Source organism: Anopheles nili, chromosome 3 (genome assembly GCF_943737925.1).
Source record: "Anopheles nili chromosome 3, idAnoNiliSN_F5_01, whole genome shotgun sequence".
Taxonomy (NCBI): Eukaryota; Metazoa; Arthropoda; class Insecta; order Diptera; family Culicidae; genus Anopheles; species Anopheles nili.
The window spans coordinates 35186443-35204807 of record NC_071292.1 but is presented as its reverse complement, the minus strand read 5'-3'; the positions used below and the strand labels follow the sequence as shown (position 1 = coordinate 35204807).

General features: G+C 44.8%; 1 protein-coding gene across 1 annotated transcript in view; it reads left to right on the top strand.

The window, feature by feature from the left end:
- LOC128726006 (tyrosine-protein phosphatase Lar) overlaps positions 1 to 18365 on the top strand; it is a 209542-nt gene that overhangs the window by 40951 nt on the left and 150226 nt on the right. Inside the window, exon 3 of the mRNA XM_053819784.1 lies at positions 8680 to 8726. The gene's annotated coding sequence lies outside the window, so the exon portion shown is untranslated. The remainder of the gene's footprint in view (positions 1 to 8679; positions 8727 to 18365) is intronic.

Below are 18365 nucleotides of genomic sequence, written 5' to 3'. Positions count from 1 at the left end.
TTAGCTTCCCGTTGGCGCGAACTTGCCGCGCCTGAGATCGAATGGTGATAGTGTCACGGCGTGCTCTGTTTCCACCCGGGTGGTCCTTTTCCCGGGTGTTCCGGAGTTGCGAAAGCAGCCCTCTCGGTAAGCCCAGCTCGCCGTGTGGAGGTTGGAAAGTTAAAATGGTCACAGGCCGCAAGAGTTAAGCTTGACAGGGGCACAAGAAATTGACCTCAACTTTGGGGACGGGAACGAGCTAGATTGAAGATAAGGAGGATGTCCTTCGGCGAAGGCCGTGCCAAGGCAAGGACTCGCGCGGTTACGCGATGGTGAGAACCAGTGGGCAATAATGGAGCGGGTAAGTAATTAAAGTCTTGATTTCGCATTAAAATGCTGGGGACTGTTTTGCGCCGGTGACCGGTGCAGCGCACGAGGCGACAGCGTGAACTTTTCATTTCCCGGGCATCCTTCCTCCAGGAGAACGGTACCTCGCGTGTATCGTGCATGGTGTGTGGTGATATTTTTGCCCGCTCGCACGACAATGCATACCCCCAATGTTAGATTAGAGCAGCGCGTTTTCGGAACTGCACCTCGTGGTGACGATGAGTATTTTTCTTCTACTTTTCTGCTCCGCCCAGGTTGTTCGTGTAGCCGCAATAAATGAACACAGATGACCAAACGACGACGACGACGACGACGATGTCGTTCAGAGTTGTTTCTGATGGGAACGGGACGTCCTATCAGCGGATGTGTGACGCGGGGTTAAATAGTTTAAAGCGTTTTTTCCTCCGAAAAATGGGTCACATATTGAAACAGCCAGCATATAGTGCATCCCGGCGTCCGTAGAATGGCGTTAGGAGTCCACATTCGTGTTACGTACGTATGATAACTTTATGCACTACGTGGAAGACACTTTCGTAGAAGCGTTTGATGATGGGGCACAAGTGTTCGTGCTTGGAATGGGATGTGCGATTATGCAAGAAAAAACTAACAACTGGAAGCTAAAGACGCCGAACGAGCCTGGACGTTCCACACCCATGCATTCGGTTGCATGTTGCGCTGCCATAAGGTCACGATTTGGTGGAAAAATTCGAGAAAGTTAAATAAGTTTCCATCTTTTAACTTTCGTCGTTTATAGTTGCTACGGATGGGCTGCTTTTGTTTGCGAATGTTCGAGGATTAAATTGAGCGACAATCGTTTGTTATCGGGAAAAATATCATTAGCTATTGAGTTACTAGAAGTGGTCGTTAAGGTTTCCAAATTGTTTCGGTTACACGAATAAAAATATAAAAATATTATTGAACGGTCAACGAATATAGAATATGTGAAATCTCAAACAATTTTAAGTTTAACAAAATGTCAGTTCGTTCCATAGTTAGGTTAATTTATTATTATTTTTGCAGTTTCCTGTTGCGTATGTTGAATTATTCGTAGTCTAAATTGCAACTCATGTTAATTCGTTGTTGACAATTCTTCCCGTAACCAACTTGTAGTTACTTCGCGTCTGATAGGTTGTTTGCAGAGCTGAATAGCACGAGAAACGCCCTGCACGGTGCCTGCACTGCTGCACATTAATTAATTCCGCATGGAATGCGTCTTGTGGACAGGTTTGATTGAATCATCTAATCGATGGCCAGTGCGCTCCATTTGTCACGCTGATGCTTATCATTATGGCACAATTATGATGCTTCCCGTGATTGACATAAACCCGTTCTACGTACATGAATGGTGTGTGCGTAAACGAAATTATGTCATCGTCGTGGCGGACAAACAGGAACAGGACGTCTCTCCCTGACGGATAGCAGAGACACAGAGATTGTGAAGTTGTGCATGCATTATTCGGCGAGTTTCTGCTGCCGTCGGTCTTGGCAATGGTTTGGCAGTTGCCGGCTACAAAAGAATGGGTTCGGGTTAAACGGATGATTGCGGGTGCAGTTTTTAATGCACTTTACAAACTGTGCAAACGCTACCGATTTTGAGGTTCATCTTTTGCGAGCAAGCAAGCGACAGGGAGCTGTCTCGCACAGAACATTCTGTTCGGGTGCTATTGTGCTATTGATTGAGGCGCCCGTTGCCGATGTCCTGGGGGACGGGACGGACTGGCAAATGCGATGAATGGTTAGTGTTGTTGTGGAGAATGCTGCCCCAGTAGAAGAAGCTGAAGGTGTGGAGGCAAACGGTAGCGGCTGGAGTTAGGAAAGAAATATACGCAAGCATATAGATCTCGCTTCAAACTCGCTGACAAGTTTTCGAGTGAAGCGTTTTGTGCCCCCCTGGTTCAAACTCCCCGATGCACAATTCGACAACGGCACAATCCGGTGAACGGAAATTTGCAAATGCCGAGCAAAGCAACCAAATGCACACTGTCTATGTGTGCTAATGCGTGTGTGTATGTGTGTGTGTATGTGTAGGGGGGTTGAAAACCGAAAACAGATTTTGGGATGCCGGGATCTCTTTACGTACGTAGCAGGAGCAAATACTTGCCCCGAGAATATCAAATTATCTACCGTCGGTGACTGACTCAAGATTGGTATCACGAGATGATGGCGGGTGTTGCAGGTCTCGGGAACGATTCGATTCGGGCAGGAGTGGCCTGGCAGCGGAATAAGTCTTACGGGAATACAAAGCAATGATGACAGAAGGACGACGGATCCCTCGAGGGAGAAGTGGCCGTGTGCGAGAGTTTTTGCGAGCCACGGGGTGGGGGGGAGACAAATAATTTCCCTTTGCTCTTACGCTGACAGCGTTAAGGACCAACTAAAAATGGGCGATCTTGAAAATGCAACAGAACGAAAAGCGGAATCGGGATCTGTTGTGGAGCTTTTGCTTCGTCCTCGTCCGTTGATGTGCATTCATTTCTGAACGAGGATTAAGACTGATCCGCTTGATTGTGTGCGTTATGCATTCGTTCGTGTCCGAATTGCAATGGGCATTATTGCTATTGCTTTTCAGCCTCGTTTTTCCTTAAGCTTCACCTGATTGTGAGTTCCCAACGTGCGACACACGGTGGCGGTCGCCTTGCGGAGCAAAATTCCTTGCTCCATGTGCAGAGAACGCTGCAAATTCGTTCGCATTTGTTCGTCGCCATTTGGTGGCAGTTTGCTGGGCGAACAGTCAAAAGTTGGTGCCAAAGGAAGGAATTTGCATGGTCCAATGAAGAAATTCCCAATCCCGCCAACCAAAGCAAAGCACTCGGGACGAGCCCGGGACGAAACAATGATGTTGCTGTGTTGTCGCACCTCCGATCGTACACCGTGTGCCCTATGCTTCGTTAATCTCCATCCTACAACCGTCCTCTCCAAACACTCGTAGTGCTGAGTGTGTGTGTGTGTGTGTGTGCTCGGGAATACTTTTTAAATGTGCTCCATGGCTGGGGCTTTTGTTGTTGCTGAATCTATCTCCTGTCGAGGGGCATTCACTGTGTTACGAATTCGCTCCATGGCCGCCTCGCAAATGCTACTCTATCTCCCTATCCCTAACCACCGGTGTAGCGAGCTTTCGGTTCTTCGGTTTAATTTTCTCTCTTCTTCCAGCGAAGGACCATATCCAAAATGTACAATTCAGCAAATTAGAAAATTTATCTCTTCTCCATTCCTCGTCGAGGCTTCATTCCGGTACGGCGCTGCACCTGGTCATCGGGTGCAACGACGGGCGTTTGGTTGTGCTGCAGAGAGCTCGGGTGGCCTGTGCGCTCGCACTGAACAATGTGCGGTAGAGAAATGGTTCAGATTTGCCAAGACGGAGAAAGCCATTTAACAGCTTGCATCCCGAGCCGTGCGCTGCCGAAATTGCTTTAAACCGAAGCGATTAATTTAACCTGATTCTCGGTCGGTTTTGCAGATGCGGTGAGAAAAACGTGAGTGGAACGAGAAATAAAACAACAAAATATGGAACGCAAAGGCGCGCGCGCGCACGCGCCCGGGCGCCCTGCCGATCAGATCCGTCTTCAAGCGACATTCAAGGAACGAATTTCGAGATGCCAGCGAAATTGATGAGAGCTATTTTTTAATTTCCAAATTACTTTCGCTCGCTGGTTGCGTGGGTATTTCGGTTCAATTTCCTTCGTTTGGCGTGCTTTGGTTCGCACAAACAAGACGATAAGCATGGCCGCTCGGGGAGAGTTGTTTCGTGTCGTTTGCAGTTGGCTTTGCTGCAATGGGACACATCGGGTGAGAATGGTGGTGGCGGTGTTTTTATGTGACCTTACCTCAAACGATTCGCTATGCTGATTTTGATTTGGATCCAAGCATTGACAGTGAAGCACAGCCCGGTTTGTCATCGTGAATGAGAGCTAAAAGTTTTTGCGGCAGGGGTTTTTTTTCTTTTCGCCAACACAAGAAAAAAAACACAATCGCTTGTCTTGACTTCATCTGTTTATTTTCCATCAATTGCCGTACACAATTTTGTGCTAACTGATTTCTTCCACTTCACTGCACTGTCCCTGGGCGGCTCGGCTATCCTCGTGGAAGCCGAAATTAGCGGCATTCATCGCCACTGGCGGGCGTTGGAGAATAAGATCCGCCATTTATTGTACCGCGTAAGATTCGTTTCCTTCTCGCCTCACTTGCCGATTCGGGGGATTCGCTTGCCGCTTGTCGTATTGCTTTCATTTCCTCCACTCGAACAATTATAATGATGAACACACTGATGAACGAGCTGAATAGCCGGAATAGGAGATGTTTTGCCATTCATACATTAACTCGTTCCCTTCTCGTCCATGGCCCCATCGGTGTTCGTCGTGTGGGTCGACGCGTATGGTGCAGTTGCTCTAGTAGAACAGCGACTACGACACAAAAGCACACTCAAGCAGCAGCACAACGAGCGCGTGGCCCCCGGTTCGCCCGGCAACAGGGCATCGTGGGCAGGAAAAGCAGCGCGCTTTTGCAAATTCACCGCTCTATCGTTCGTACATTCTTCGCTAAACAATTGCGATAAGTTTTAATGCAAACGCTCTCTCGCACTCGTCATCGTCATTTGGCGTGGCTTTCGTGATCAAACCCTGTGCTACCGCGGTTGGGGTCCTGTTGGTGTCCACGTGGTGTGTTTGCGAGATTTAAAATTCCCGCTCGCTTGGGTCCCCTCGGGTGCCGCCTTCATTGCCGCCGTTGATTCGGTCCCGGAGACCGGAACGGTCTGTAGCGTCTGTATCCTTCGTTCGTTTATTTGCGGATGTTTTCTTGCGCATTCACATACACACGGGTGGCGTTTGGGAGGATTCGGAGCAGGTTGCTTTCGTTCGCGTCGCGTGGAGCATGTTGCAAGTGGGTGTGTGGGTGTGTGGGTGGGTGTGTGTGTGTCCGTGTCCCTATTGTGCAATTTGCCTTCATCTCTTCAGCATGAAAGGCGTGCATATACCCCATTGGGGATCATTCAGAACAGAGCCAGGAGTGGACGAAAGGTGCACGTCAGAACCGTACGAACAAAAAACGAACACAAATACGGTACGTCCAAGTAGCAAGAAAAACAACGCCTGGATGAACAGCTCCACGGATGAAACGAACGAGAAAGAAAGGAAGAGGAGGAGGGGGAGGAGGAGGAGGAGGTGGGGGCGCGAATCCTTGCGGGTGCGAGGAGGCGGGAGTCCTTGTGCCGTGGAGCTCGAGATTATCCAAATCTACCTTTCCACCGTAAACTTGCAATGGGAATGGGTTGGGGTTTGTGAATTGTGTGTTGGAAAGCGAAATAAGTAGAGAGCGAGAGAGTGCGAAAGAGAGAGAGAGAGAGAGAGAGAGAGAGAGAGAGAGAGAGAGAAATAGAAAAGTGAAGGGAATCACATTTTGTGGGTTACGATTTTCTAAATATTTTGTGTGCTTTTTTTTCCCCTTTGCCTTCCATCTGAATCTGTTGTGTTGTTGTGAGTCCGAAAACCTGCAAACAACGAACCTGCGAACTGTAAACGATGAAAACGACAGCGGGAACGCGTGGGTGAGAGGCGCCATTCCAGCGACATGCCTTAGAATGGAATTCCTGATGGAAATCCTTCACACGAGGTTCCATCGCGCATCGCTGCGAAGGCCACGGTGAACACTGTGCCTGGCCCTGTCAAGTTTTTCTTAGCGTCGAGTACCATTTCCCGCAGTCCACAGCGCGCATTCATCCCGCGGGCAGCCCCGGAAGGCTTCGTTCAGCCTGATCCTATCCTTTTCTCTCTCTTTTTCTCTCTGTTCGATGTCACTGGGTGCACTCGGTGCCATGGGCGTCTCTCGGTGTTCCAACGGTGTCTGCTTATGACGGGTAAATTAGTATCATCTTTCATCCGGTGTTGAGCGACGTCCCGACGTCGACAGGAAAGTTATAACGCAAACAAAACCCGACATTGGCGAGCGAACAGGGAGAGACGGATGCGAATTCCATCGATGGGATGGTTGGCTGTGTGTGGGTGGGTTGTTTTTTTTCCATCCACCTCCCCACTATCTCATCGTCCTTTCGCTCAAGCACACCCGCGTAGAGCTTTTTCCCACTCACATACGGATGGTGATGCCATTTTTCATCAATTAATTACAAATTTATCATCGTTCATCGACAGCTGGCGGGTACGAACCTGTTAGCGTACGCGGGAATCGTAGCAGTGCGAGAAGAAGAGAAGAGTGGAAATGTGAATCCTTCCTGCATGATTTGATGCCATTTCGCTCGGTTTCGGAAGTATTGTATTTCTTTCCAATGGGGAACGTAAACACTGCCGGTGCTTCGGGCAAGAACGAGATCTAAACTTGGTGTGGTGCTGGTGATGGTAGCAATCACGATGGGCTATGATGATGACGATGACGATGACGATGACGATGACGATGACGATGACGATGACGATGACGATGGTGATTATTACTCGTTTTCCGACCCACAGAAGAGTCGGACGGGAGGGGAATCTCGTGTGACGTTGGATGGTTCGAGGACGGCACAGGAGATGGCGTTGAATTAAGGCGAGTTCGGAAGCGCTTCTGCAGCAGTTGGTTATCGTGCCTGCAGAGAGATAAGAGGCGAATTAATCAATAGTTATAATTAATGGGGTGTGTACAGAAGTTGCCTGGCGGTGGTGAGGATCCCCAGAACCCTAGAAGCAAAGGGTAGCCTCCAGATGTATGCATTGCTTGGTAGTGTGTAATTTACGGATAATCTGAAACTGCTATTTCGGCAGGTGGTAATGAGTTTTCCGCTCGCGTTGCGGGTACGACGCGATGCTGGACGTATTTATTTACCCGTAACCTAAATTATTCCTCGTGCATCGAATCGACAATGTCATCCAGCCTATCGAACTCGGGTTTCTCGAGTAATACGATACAGGTCTGCGCCAGCGCATGACGTTTTCCGTGCGTTAGGGCGGCCATTGGTTTGGAATGGGATGGAAAACATGGAACGTAGGGTTGTGATTCACCACAGCTGGTGTCTATTGGGAAATTATGTTGGGTTTTGCACACCATTCTATAGTTCAACTATGCTCGTAATATATATGTGACTTGCTTATCTAGATAAACTGAGTGATTATACAGGTAAATTGCTATTAGTTTATTTACAAATGAAATAATACCTATCTGAACAAAAGCACAGGATATTATTCTTCTGCCGTGCTCATCAAGCTTCAAACAAAAGTTTCAAAGTTTCCAAATCAAAAGCGTTAAATAAGTGTAACGCTATAAACGTAAACTTTGCCAGCGCCACCTATTGGTAGTTTCAAAACATCGTTTTTATTCGTTATGCGATGTTCTACTGATTGTGTCTCGGCTAGAAAATGGTCGAGCAGCTGCTCGATGTATGCTATGTATAGCTACGGTACGGCAAACTTATGGGGGGAATCAGTTATACTGGAAGCGTCACTGATCTCTTATAGCTTATCGTTTTTATAGTTAGTATAACACTGTTAAAAGAAACTATTATAGCATTGACCAGGTTGAGGATATGTTATACAAATTTGTTGTATAATATAACCCGACAATGCTTTTCAATTTTATGACACACCATACCATATTGTGTATAACATAACTATTCTATCATGTTCAACGTGTGTTGTTTCGTTAGCTTGTTTCCTGTTATCATAACGCAATACGTATTTTAGTTTAACGCACTTAAAAAATGTAACAAAAAACGAGACATTTTCATGGTATAGTACTAATGAGCAAAATGCTCTATAGATCGCGAAGGTGAAGTTGCTTAAATGTTGTTTACAGATAATTACAGTATATTCTTCACTATACGTCAATGTCCGGAACAAAAATAAAACACCATTCAACATGTTGTTATAATTTTGTAATTGAAAATTGGGATATTATTCAGAGTGAATATAAAGGACAATGAGAGTGCTTCAGTTTGACACGCTCAATTCTGATCCAATTTACACTTTTTGATTATGTGCCGGCATAACGGCTGCATAATAAAGCAAATTAGTTATGTTATTCTCACATAACCGTGATTGATGTTAAACAATCCAAACTACGATAGTTTGCTTACTCGTAATTCAAACGAATCATCAGAAATCTTGCATTAGGAAGAAAATAAAAAACAAAAATTTAAAGATTTTCCCTACGAGTTAAAATTTATGGAAAACGTTTTTAGTGGCTTACTTTGCAGGAAATGCTTTACGTATTCATGTATCAAACTCTAATAACTATAACTCATTATGGTCATCTTATTTGTACTTGCTGTTTTTTTGTGAGAGTATAATTGATGGTTTTCCCTTTCTCACAGTTGTTTTTATCATATTTCAGACGTTCTCACATCTTTGGAAATGGATCATAAATTCGGACAATGTTAGGTAAGTGTTTTACTCTTATTATTAACTGGGCACAAATCACGCCGAAACGCGAAAGCAACGAGTATGATGCTTTAGTCGATCATCGTCATTCATTTAAACTCTTTCCATTTACCGTAACAATAAGTCGTAGCAACACTTCACATGACGCGTTACCAAACAAAAGCAGCAAGAATAGCTTCAGCCCAACAACACCAACACACCGGTACCGGTTGCAGTGTTTCTGCGTTCGCAATCGCTGAACGAGAGGAAGATAAATGCCTCTGGGTGGTCATTTTTTATCTCCACCCTCCAAATCAAGGCGTGCAAGATCCCTTGCGCTTAGAATTTGTTCCAACGAGCGCAAGATGGATAATGAGGATTTCGAGGGTATTGCGGATGAGCGAATGACACTGCCTCTCGTGCGGCAATAATAAAAAATAATAGCAGCCGGTTGGTGGCCACGGCGCTCCATACGTTGGTCAAGGTGGCCAAGGTGTGGTCAATGTGTGAAGCCGAAAGATAAGGATTAATCTTATTTAAAACCGTCTTGCTTTCGGCTCACCGTATTTCATCTTCCCCTAGCTCTGGTGCTTTGGAGCGAATTTTTCGCTATCCCTCCAGCAGCAGACGACCGTAGAGTGCCAGAAGCTGGTCGAACAAAAGCAAAAAAAAAAGCGACAAAAAATCGCTCCCCGTTGAACGTGGATAATTTCCCTATTTCCACCTGCTTGACCGTGGCGCTTCCCGGAAACGGGTGCCGGTCGGTTGTCCTGTTCTGGTTTCGGTTTTATGGAGCGAGGAAAATCTTCGTAAATTTATTGCAAGCCATTCCGTTCCGTTTTTCGGGTGGAAACCATCCCTGGTCGCTCTCGTCCGCCAGCTTTTTGTGGCCGGGCGCACACAACGTCCGCGGTGAAGGTGTCGGCGCGCTACCGAACCGCTACTTTGTGGCAATTTTCTTCCGATTGCGGATTATTGAGCCGCTCCGGAAACGACCCGAACCACCATTCAGCCATCATCGCATGGAGGAGTGGGCGGTTTGGGTACGGTTTCGAAGAAGCATTAGCGCGGGGACATACGCCGACGGGCCATTCTGCACCGTGTGGGATGTATTGAGATGTACCTCTGCTTTGGTATGTGCGCCAGTTTTGGACTATATCTTGTTTTCCGCCCTCGGACATCATCGTCCGCCAGCCAAAGCTAGCCGTTTTACTTTTTCCGTGACCATGCCGCCAGTTTGCGTATGGTTAGCCATTTCTTTTCTCTTTCGGTGGTCCTTTTCGCCGGAACATGTTGGCAGTTTGGCGCAGTTTTGATAGGAATATAACAGACTGCCGTGATTGTTCTTGCTTCCTTGCATGACCAGCGCCTGATGCTGGGGGGAGAGATGGAATGGTCGGTCGATTGCAGGAAGGAAGTGACGGTGTTTGTGGCAAAACAAATTTATCTTCCATTTCTTGGAACACATTTCCGTTTCATCGAATTGCGGAGTGTGCTGTCGCTCCGGCCAGCGCTGGCGTTGGCGTTGTACGATTTAGCTACCGCCCGGTGCCGCATTGCACCGGTGACAAATTTATGCCTTCGATCCGCAAGGCGCTCGGATTAGTGCATGGATTAATCATAGATTAGCCGAGTGCTCGAGAACATCTGTGGCTTTTTTATCGTTATCGGGGCATCAGCACAGCTTCCGAGCGCTGTGGCAAAAAGGGAGTGAATTTTGTGAAGTAGCGCGCTTGAGTGATACTCAGATCTTAGGAGCACTTTATCTACGAAGCAGGGTAACTAATGAAGTACCTCGTCGTGAGGGGATAATGTTGTGCTCGTCTATAGTACTGTTAAAACTAAGAATTTGCAACATTGCGTATCCCTTCTGAATTAATGTATTGCTTGAAAACTGCGGGTCACGTTTTCTAGTATATTCATGTGATAAATCTTATTATAATATAGTTTGATTTGTGAATGAACCTTAACTCTGTAACTACTATGTGTATGTATGAAACAAAAGTAATAAACAATGTATTGCACTTCCACCAAGAGCTATTTCGCCTCACGCATATGTTTGTATTTAGCAAAGCCACCGTCCCCCACACAGAGAGTGCTTAGAAATTCGTCATAAACATAGTTTTTTGTATGGCTTAAGGGCTTCTATTTAACGGCTACTGATGGTAGAGGACAGCAAAGTTGTATCAAATATTAGCCAATTTGAGAGAAAAACATTCATTGTCATTTTATAATCATTTAGTTTTTATTATTATAATGTAAAGTCATTTTGTGGAAGTTCTTGTTTGTCACTTTAATTCGTCTTGTTTTCCACGTTTATTTCATGAAACAAAGTTGATTCGAGTGGTTTTGATCGCGTATAAGCTTATATGACATAAGTTCCAATAATATATGTCGATTGTAAGTGTGATGTTTTCACTTTTATTATGTGTGTTTATCACATTGCACATCTTTATTGCGTGTGCACGACACCTCTGATCTAATTTCAGTTAGATATGCGGTACCAAAGCTGCAATCCAATGGGTTCATGTGCATCGCCAATATGGTAAGGTTCGTCGTAATTTGGTTCCAATCGAGACTGGCTATACAATTATATCTAACGGTGATATGAAACTGTCTGGACGGAACGTATGGAATTTCTAGTTTGCGTATTTTGTTGTAACTCACGTCCAATGCCTCGAGGCTTGCCGGCAACGTATGACTGTTTAATGTAACGTGCGATAATCTGTTGTGTGTTAGCGAAATCGTTTTAAGTGCAGAAAGGCCCACAAACTTCTGAATTTCATCCTTGTAAAGTTGGTTGTGATTGAGGTTTAAGTGCCGCAAATTTAAAAACACACTTTCTGTACACTTTGGTAGTTCGGTTAGAGTGTTTTCCGTAGCTATTAACTCAAACAAATTTGGAACCATCCATCCGCAGCAGTCGAGCTCGGTCAAGCGATTGAAAGATAGATTGAGCAATGTTAAGTTACTCAGCAATAGCATTCCCACAATCACATCGATCGAGTTTCTTGATATGTCGAGGCATTCGAGAGATTTCATTGAGTTGAACATATTCATGTTGATTTTTTGCAGTTGATTTTCGGGCACATAAAAATTAACAAGTGCTGGAAAAATTACGGAGCCGGCACTGTTGTATAGTGAGTGTATCTTATTTTTGCTTATATCCAACAGCATCAGCTTGGGCAATTTGGCTAGTACTCTCAGATCCACCGTCTGTAGCAGCGAGCGAGTCACTGTAAGTTGCACTAATCCCTCCAACCTACTAAGCGATTTGGGAAGGAACGCTAGTTCGCTGTGGTCGATTTTTAAGGTTGACAAAGTGCAATTTACACCGAATGATATCGAGCTGAGATACGTGTTCTCAATTATCACGTTGTAGAACCCAACATCATCGTAAAACGTGAAGTTACGCAATGGCGACTTTGTCACCTTTAGTGTCGTTATCATAGAAGAGTTGCGCCGTGGTGCATCAAAGCTGGTAAAAAGATCGCTACTGACGGACGCTGCCAGTAGGGTAACTATATTGATCACAAAGTACTGCTTGGGAATGTGGTCTAAAACAAACGTTCCTTCCTTGCTCGGGTTCCAATTAGATATCTTGCAGGCGTAATCGTTGTCGCATTGGAACCGTAGTGCCACCAATGGCTTTACTAATTGCAACACCAACAACACACTGAAATGGAAATTTTTTGAAGTGAAATTACCACAGAGGAAAGCCATATCCCCGAGCCAAAATGAACAGATTTACTGCTCTCCACTATATTATACTGTCGCACTTCAGGCAAATGATAAAGAGCATGATCACAAACGAAGTCCAGGATCACGATCGCGTTAACTGTTTGATACGGTTCCAGTTCTATTTTATTTATGACTGACACGTTTTTGCAATTTCCGTATACAAGATATTCTGAATAATGTGCTTCCGTAATTGAATCATTACATCAAATAATAGGGTTTTGTTGCTCTGATCACTAACATTAGGCAATGTTTTAATGATCGTAGATGTGTCTGTCTCGTAATGATTTGTTACTATCGCTGATCAACACGATTTCATCTGGGTCGATGTTGTTTTTGGCAACTCTAAACTTGTATAGAATTCATTTTTTACTCCCGTTCCCTGTTTATTTATAGAGTAAAAAGAAGCTTATATGCAAAATTTCGACTGAGTTTTATAAAAAATTCTCTTTTGCCTCCTAACTGAAGAACACTTGTGCGCTTAATTTAAGTCAAATCGGAGATCATTTTTGTCTATGCATTTGCTTTTGTATATTGATGGATACATGGTATATGTAAATGTATACAACCATTTATTGTTATTTGATAGTTTGATGAGACATGTTAATGCACATACTAAATATGAATATGCTGAAATTATGGGTTGCACGGTTTGATTACGATCGAAGTGAAATTTTATCAAATATTCAGATGGCTAGTGCATAATACATGATAAAAAAATGTCAACAGTCGAGCGAACTACCAAGCATGTATTTTAAATATGATAAATTTTATAGATAGATACATCTATAAATACATGTATTTTACATGACTTATAATCTATGAAAAGTAAAACTACATTTTTGTATATAATTTTCAAGTATGGAGAATTGATGAGTTACCACATTCACATTTACCTGCAACACTGTTGGAATATTTCATTTTATAATTTTAATTCACCCACATCAAAACGTGTGTATTCTAATGAAAAAAGAAAATATATGGGGGAGCATCAGTTTGCGGGTTTAATATCTGATTATGCGTGCATATTTTAATGTATAATTCGTTGTTTCACCGAGGAAAGTTGGTGAGTAAACATTTGTTCTAATATCGAGTGTTTACGAGGTGTATTGTCGTTAGCATTTGAGCTGTATTCCCGTGGAACGAGGTTAACCGATACAAACACACCAAAATTGGTACAATAATCCTTAATCTATTAGAATAATTTAACCTCACCGTGGCATTACTACAAATATCACAGACCTACGCCCGTCGAAATATGGTTTGATTGATTGTGAAAATTTGCACCATTTTAGGTGGTACTCATCGTGGCACAGTTTGATGGTTCTAATTAGGGCTTGACACGTCTATTAGCTGGAAAGAGCATGTGTGTAAATGCTTAACCCCCTTCTTGTGCGCTGCATTATATTCAAAATTTATTAATTTGCTGGTTATCCCTGGTTGCGGTGTGGGCTCGACCGGGCCGTGTCGGTTGGGCCTGGGCCTGTACGCGGTGCGGGTAATGGTGTCGAAATTTGCCCATTGGTTTTTGCAGCTGCATGCATGCATTTATATTTGGCTGGCTAGCTCGGCGAATCCGTGCAGCCTTGGGTCGCGTACGTGAGCGTTTCGGCAAAATGCAGGCCCGTTTCGGCTGGAATTGGTAAGACATGGTTCATGTGTATCGAATGGGATGTAGTGGGATACGGATATTTTTGGCTTAATAATAATGGGCACCATTTGTATTCTAATCACCTCCGCGGCGGCGCAATGAACCAAACTCGCGCGTCCCGGCCCGTCAGGGAAGGGCCGATGGGAGCCCCCTGGTCTCCTGGTACCAATTTCGCTGCGGCGAGCCCTGGTCAGATGGCCGTGCTGTGGGAAGCATAATTTTCACATGGATCTGTGATCATAACGCGGCCATGTACACGGCACGGTTGTGTTGTTTTTTCCTTTCTCCACCAAAGCACTCGGGCGTGTATGGTGTTCGGTTGGAAATCTCGACCCAACATGCGCCCGGGTCACGACTACCGTAAATACGGCGCGATGGTGATGGGATCTTCCGATAATGCCCCCTTTTGCTCATCTCCCGTTGAACCGGGCCTAACGCATGATGAATCGAAGCGGCAAGCGGAATGCCGCAGCCCAGACCCGGACTAAGCGCACGCAAAAACACTACCTTGATCGCATGGGAATGTACATTTATTATTTGCTTTATGTGCAATGAGGATTAGATTAATTTGTGCTCATTTATCATAGAGCTGTATTTTTTCGGTTGTGGTCCACGCTTTCGGCAGCAGGCAGCGCACTTCCGTGGGCTCGAATGCCGGGTGGGTATGGAGTAGAATTCTTGAATTGCCCCCTGTTGGATATTAGGAACAGTATTATATCCCAATAGAGGATGTGGAAATGAATAATAGAGTTAGCAGTGTCTTAGCATAATGGCTGCATCATCTGTATCAATATCAATTACAACTCAATGAAAATGGTATCATTTTCTCCGTCATGCAGTTGTGGGGATGATGAGCTTAATCGTACTACTAACATTATTAATTGTTCATCCACGTTCTACTGGGAAACAATGGAAAATCGAGATTGGCAACATCTTGTTTTCATTAATCATTTTTTTTAAAACAAATCCATTAAAATACAGAGCAATGTAGCAGTAATGTGCATGTAGTATGTTTCTGTTATGTGAACATCCTAATGATCATGTGTTTTTTTGTTGTTAAACGTCTACAACTATATGTCTACAAAAGTAAAACAATCATCACACACTGTTGGTTGTAGTAATAAGCAAAGGCTGAACTGAGAAAAAAAGCACGAAAAACACACTCACATTGGAACAATGGAAGCGCATAAAGTCAAGTTGTGAAAATCAATTTCCCACCATGCGTTTTAAATTGATAATTGAATTGAATCGGTTACGGCACCGCAATGTTTTCAGCTCGTCCCTCGGCCTGGCAGGAGACATTAACCGTGTCTCTCTGTGTGGTGGCGTGAGTGAGTGTGCCTGCTGGTTGGTGGCCACCATCGTGGTTTAACGCTCCGCGCTTAACATGTCAGTGGGTGGCTCTGACGTTCGTGCAGTGCGGCGCGGGTGGGTGTTTTTTACGATTATTTATATTTTATGAATTCTCATCCAATGATCCCCCTCGGTGTTTTCAGTCGTCCGGACCTGAATAGATCCCCGGCCGATGGTTGCCGTTGGGCAATGGGGAGAAGCCAAAAGGGATCGCACCGGTGGGAATCGAAAATATTTTCGAAAACCCCACAAAAAAGCAGCCAAAATAAGTAAAAATAATGGCCGCAAAGGTGATGGACTGGTGAAAAGCCAGTAGCCAAAAATCGAATGGCAAATGGCAAAAGTTGGACAACGAGCACACAGCACCAGAAGCGGTCTCGGTTGGTGTCTCGTTGTTCTTTTGGTCTTTGGCCGGTGCTTTGGAGCAGCCTTCCTGCCTCGGACGTCGGCGGTGGAGAACCGTAGTAAAAGTTTACCTACCGTTCGGCCGGGCGCTCGCGAACGCGAAACTCTCCTCGGGAGTGCTGGACAGATTTTAGTCAGGATTTCTGCCGGGCGCTAACAATTTCGTGGATACATTTGTGCAGCGCGCGGCACGATAAACATAAGCAACGTGATCCGGTTTTTCTGGTGGAAAATTGCTGCATTAATTATGATATGGCATCGTAAAATTTTTGGACTATAAAATTTTGCGGCTCCGATGGCCACACTACCTACCCTGCCAGCGGTGCGCGTCCGTGGGGTATTTTTCACCTTGGCCAATCGTAGCCACCTCCTACCTGGCGCCACGCTTATCCGTGCAGAAAGCTCTACCGCATGGCCCCGATAGAGACACTCACTCTGCTGCTGGCGGTGGGCTGGTGTTGTTGTTTGTTGTCAACTGTGGTTGTGTTTTCGCGCCGGGGTCTTAAACTGCCAGCGGAATAATAGAAACCGACTGAGCGCGCGAAGGCGGACGGGTGGCACGGCATGGCGCAAGATGATTAACTGCGGTCGTAAAACCGTACGGAAAGGTATCTATAAAAAAGGATTAAGCCAGGGGGAGAGGACTTTAGCCATTATGCGCGATGCAGCTGTGGAGGTAGAGGCTTTGTATCACTTTAAATCTATTGTTCGGTGCGGTGGCGTGGTTTTCCAACACATATTCTAATCTTTGGTTTTGGGTCATCTTTGAGAGTTATTGAACTGCAGAAGCGCACGGGAGAGGATAGTACTGCGAACATAGAGGGCTGCCATAGTATAGCGCTTTTGGTGTACCTTTAATCGTCATGATCATGTTGATTTCATTAAATCTGCGCTTCGCATTTGTGCAGTAAAACATTGTAATTAGCAGGAGGAAAACGAAATAATCGCTAGCTGTACTATTTAAATAAACGTCACACCAAAGAGTTTCAATTGATTTAATACACAAAAATCAATAATAATTTAGTCAAACTCATAGTTCATTCAAAATTTTCCAATTTACAGAGATGCTTTAATATCATATGATTGGTGAAAGGAGCGCAGATTTAACACATGAACACAAATAGCGAGCACAAATCAAACAATGTCTGTAGGGCATTATTGAAAATAATTACCAATGAACTGTTTTGTTCACATGAGTGTGCTCGCTTATAAAAACGAGCCAGTTCACAAAGCCCGTGTCCTAAGCTTTTTTGTTTTGCAAACATGATCAATCCTGCATGGTTCATCATATCACTATGAAGTGGGTGATCAAATTGAGTGACTGGAGAGTAAATAATTTGTATGAAACGGACCAATAAGTCGCATGTTTTGTTATAATTGATTTGTGCTTGTGTTTATTCATTTTTGTGTTGTGTGCGAAAATGAGCAACAAAACGGTGTTTGGTTTTAGTAAAGCATTTTTTGTACGGAACTTTTTTGCTGAAAAAAGCTGTTCATATGCATAGCACAGAGCTATGCATTTCTATTTTTCCCCAACCAGATGGCATGGCCCAAGGGACACTTTTGGTAGAAATAAATGGATAGAAATTGTGATGAATGTTTTTCAAACATCGGGGCGTGTATGGTTTGAAATTTGATAGCAGCCGCGTTGATACGAAAATTTATGTTTCAATACCATGTCGCTCATAACGCACCACCGGTTTGTGAGAACGTTTTTGCGCGGGATACGCTGCCGCAAACATATTCAAACGAATAATCCTCCGGAACGCACGGAAGCCACACCAAGAGAGGGGCCAATGAATTTCCAATCGAAATCAATCGGAAAAACAGATTCCACCACAAACGCTTCCGGCAAAGGGGGTGCGCTTCGACAAGCGTGTTTGGTTGCGGTGCCGGAGAGCGTCCCTTTTTATACGATATTATTATTGATGTTTGAACCGTCTTGTTTTGCGCAGCATAACGACAAAAGGGCTCGTCAGCCGAGGCCGGTGGCTGACACACAGGACTGTTGGCTCTCGCGTGGATGGATAAGAAATGTTCGTCCGTGCATGAAACACGCAACAAATATTTGGATAATTTCCGCTTTTTGCTGCCGGAGATGTTCGACCGTATCTCGGGCGCGGGCGTAATGTTATATGTTTTCCTTTTCCTTGTTCCCGGAAGCCACCGATCGTCGATCAATCGACGGATCGTACGATCACCGTTGGTTACCGTTTGGTTTGGTGAGTGATGTTACACCGAAACGACGTGGCGAGCGGCGATATTTGACTATGTAAATATGCATCTGTTTGATTTATTTCGCTGGAACTGGTAGTCTGCCAGCAGATCCAAGCTGCAAGAAAAGCAGAAGGTCCAGGAATGTCAGTATGTACGGTAGAACCACAACAAACTGTGTGTAAGTAGAAACAGGGCGGGGGAAAAGTCGTAAAACCCGTGCTATAAGATGCGACATAAAAATATGTTTCGAAAAACCTTCGCTTATCCCACCCTTTCGTTGGGCAAGCAGTTGGCGA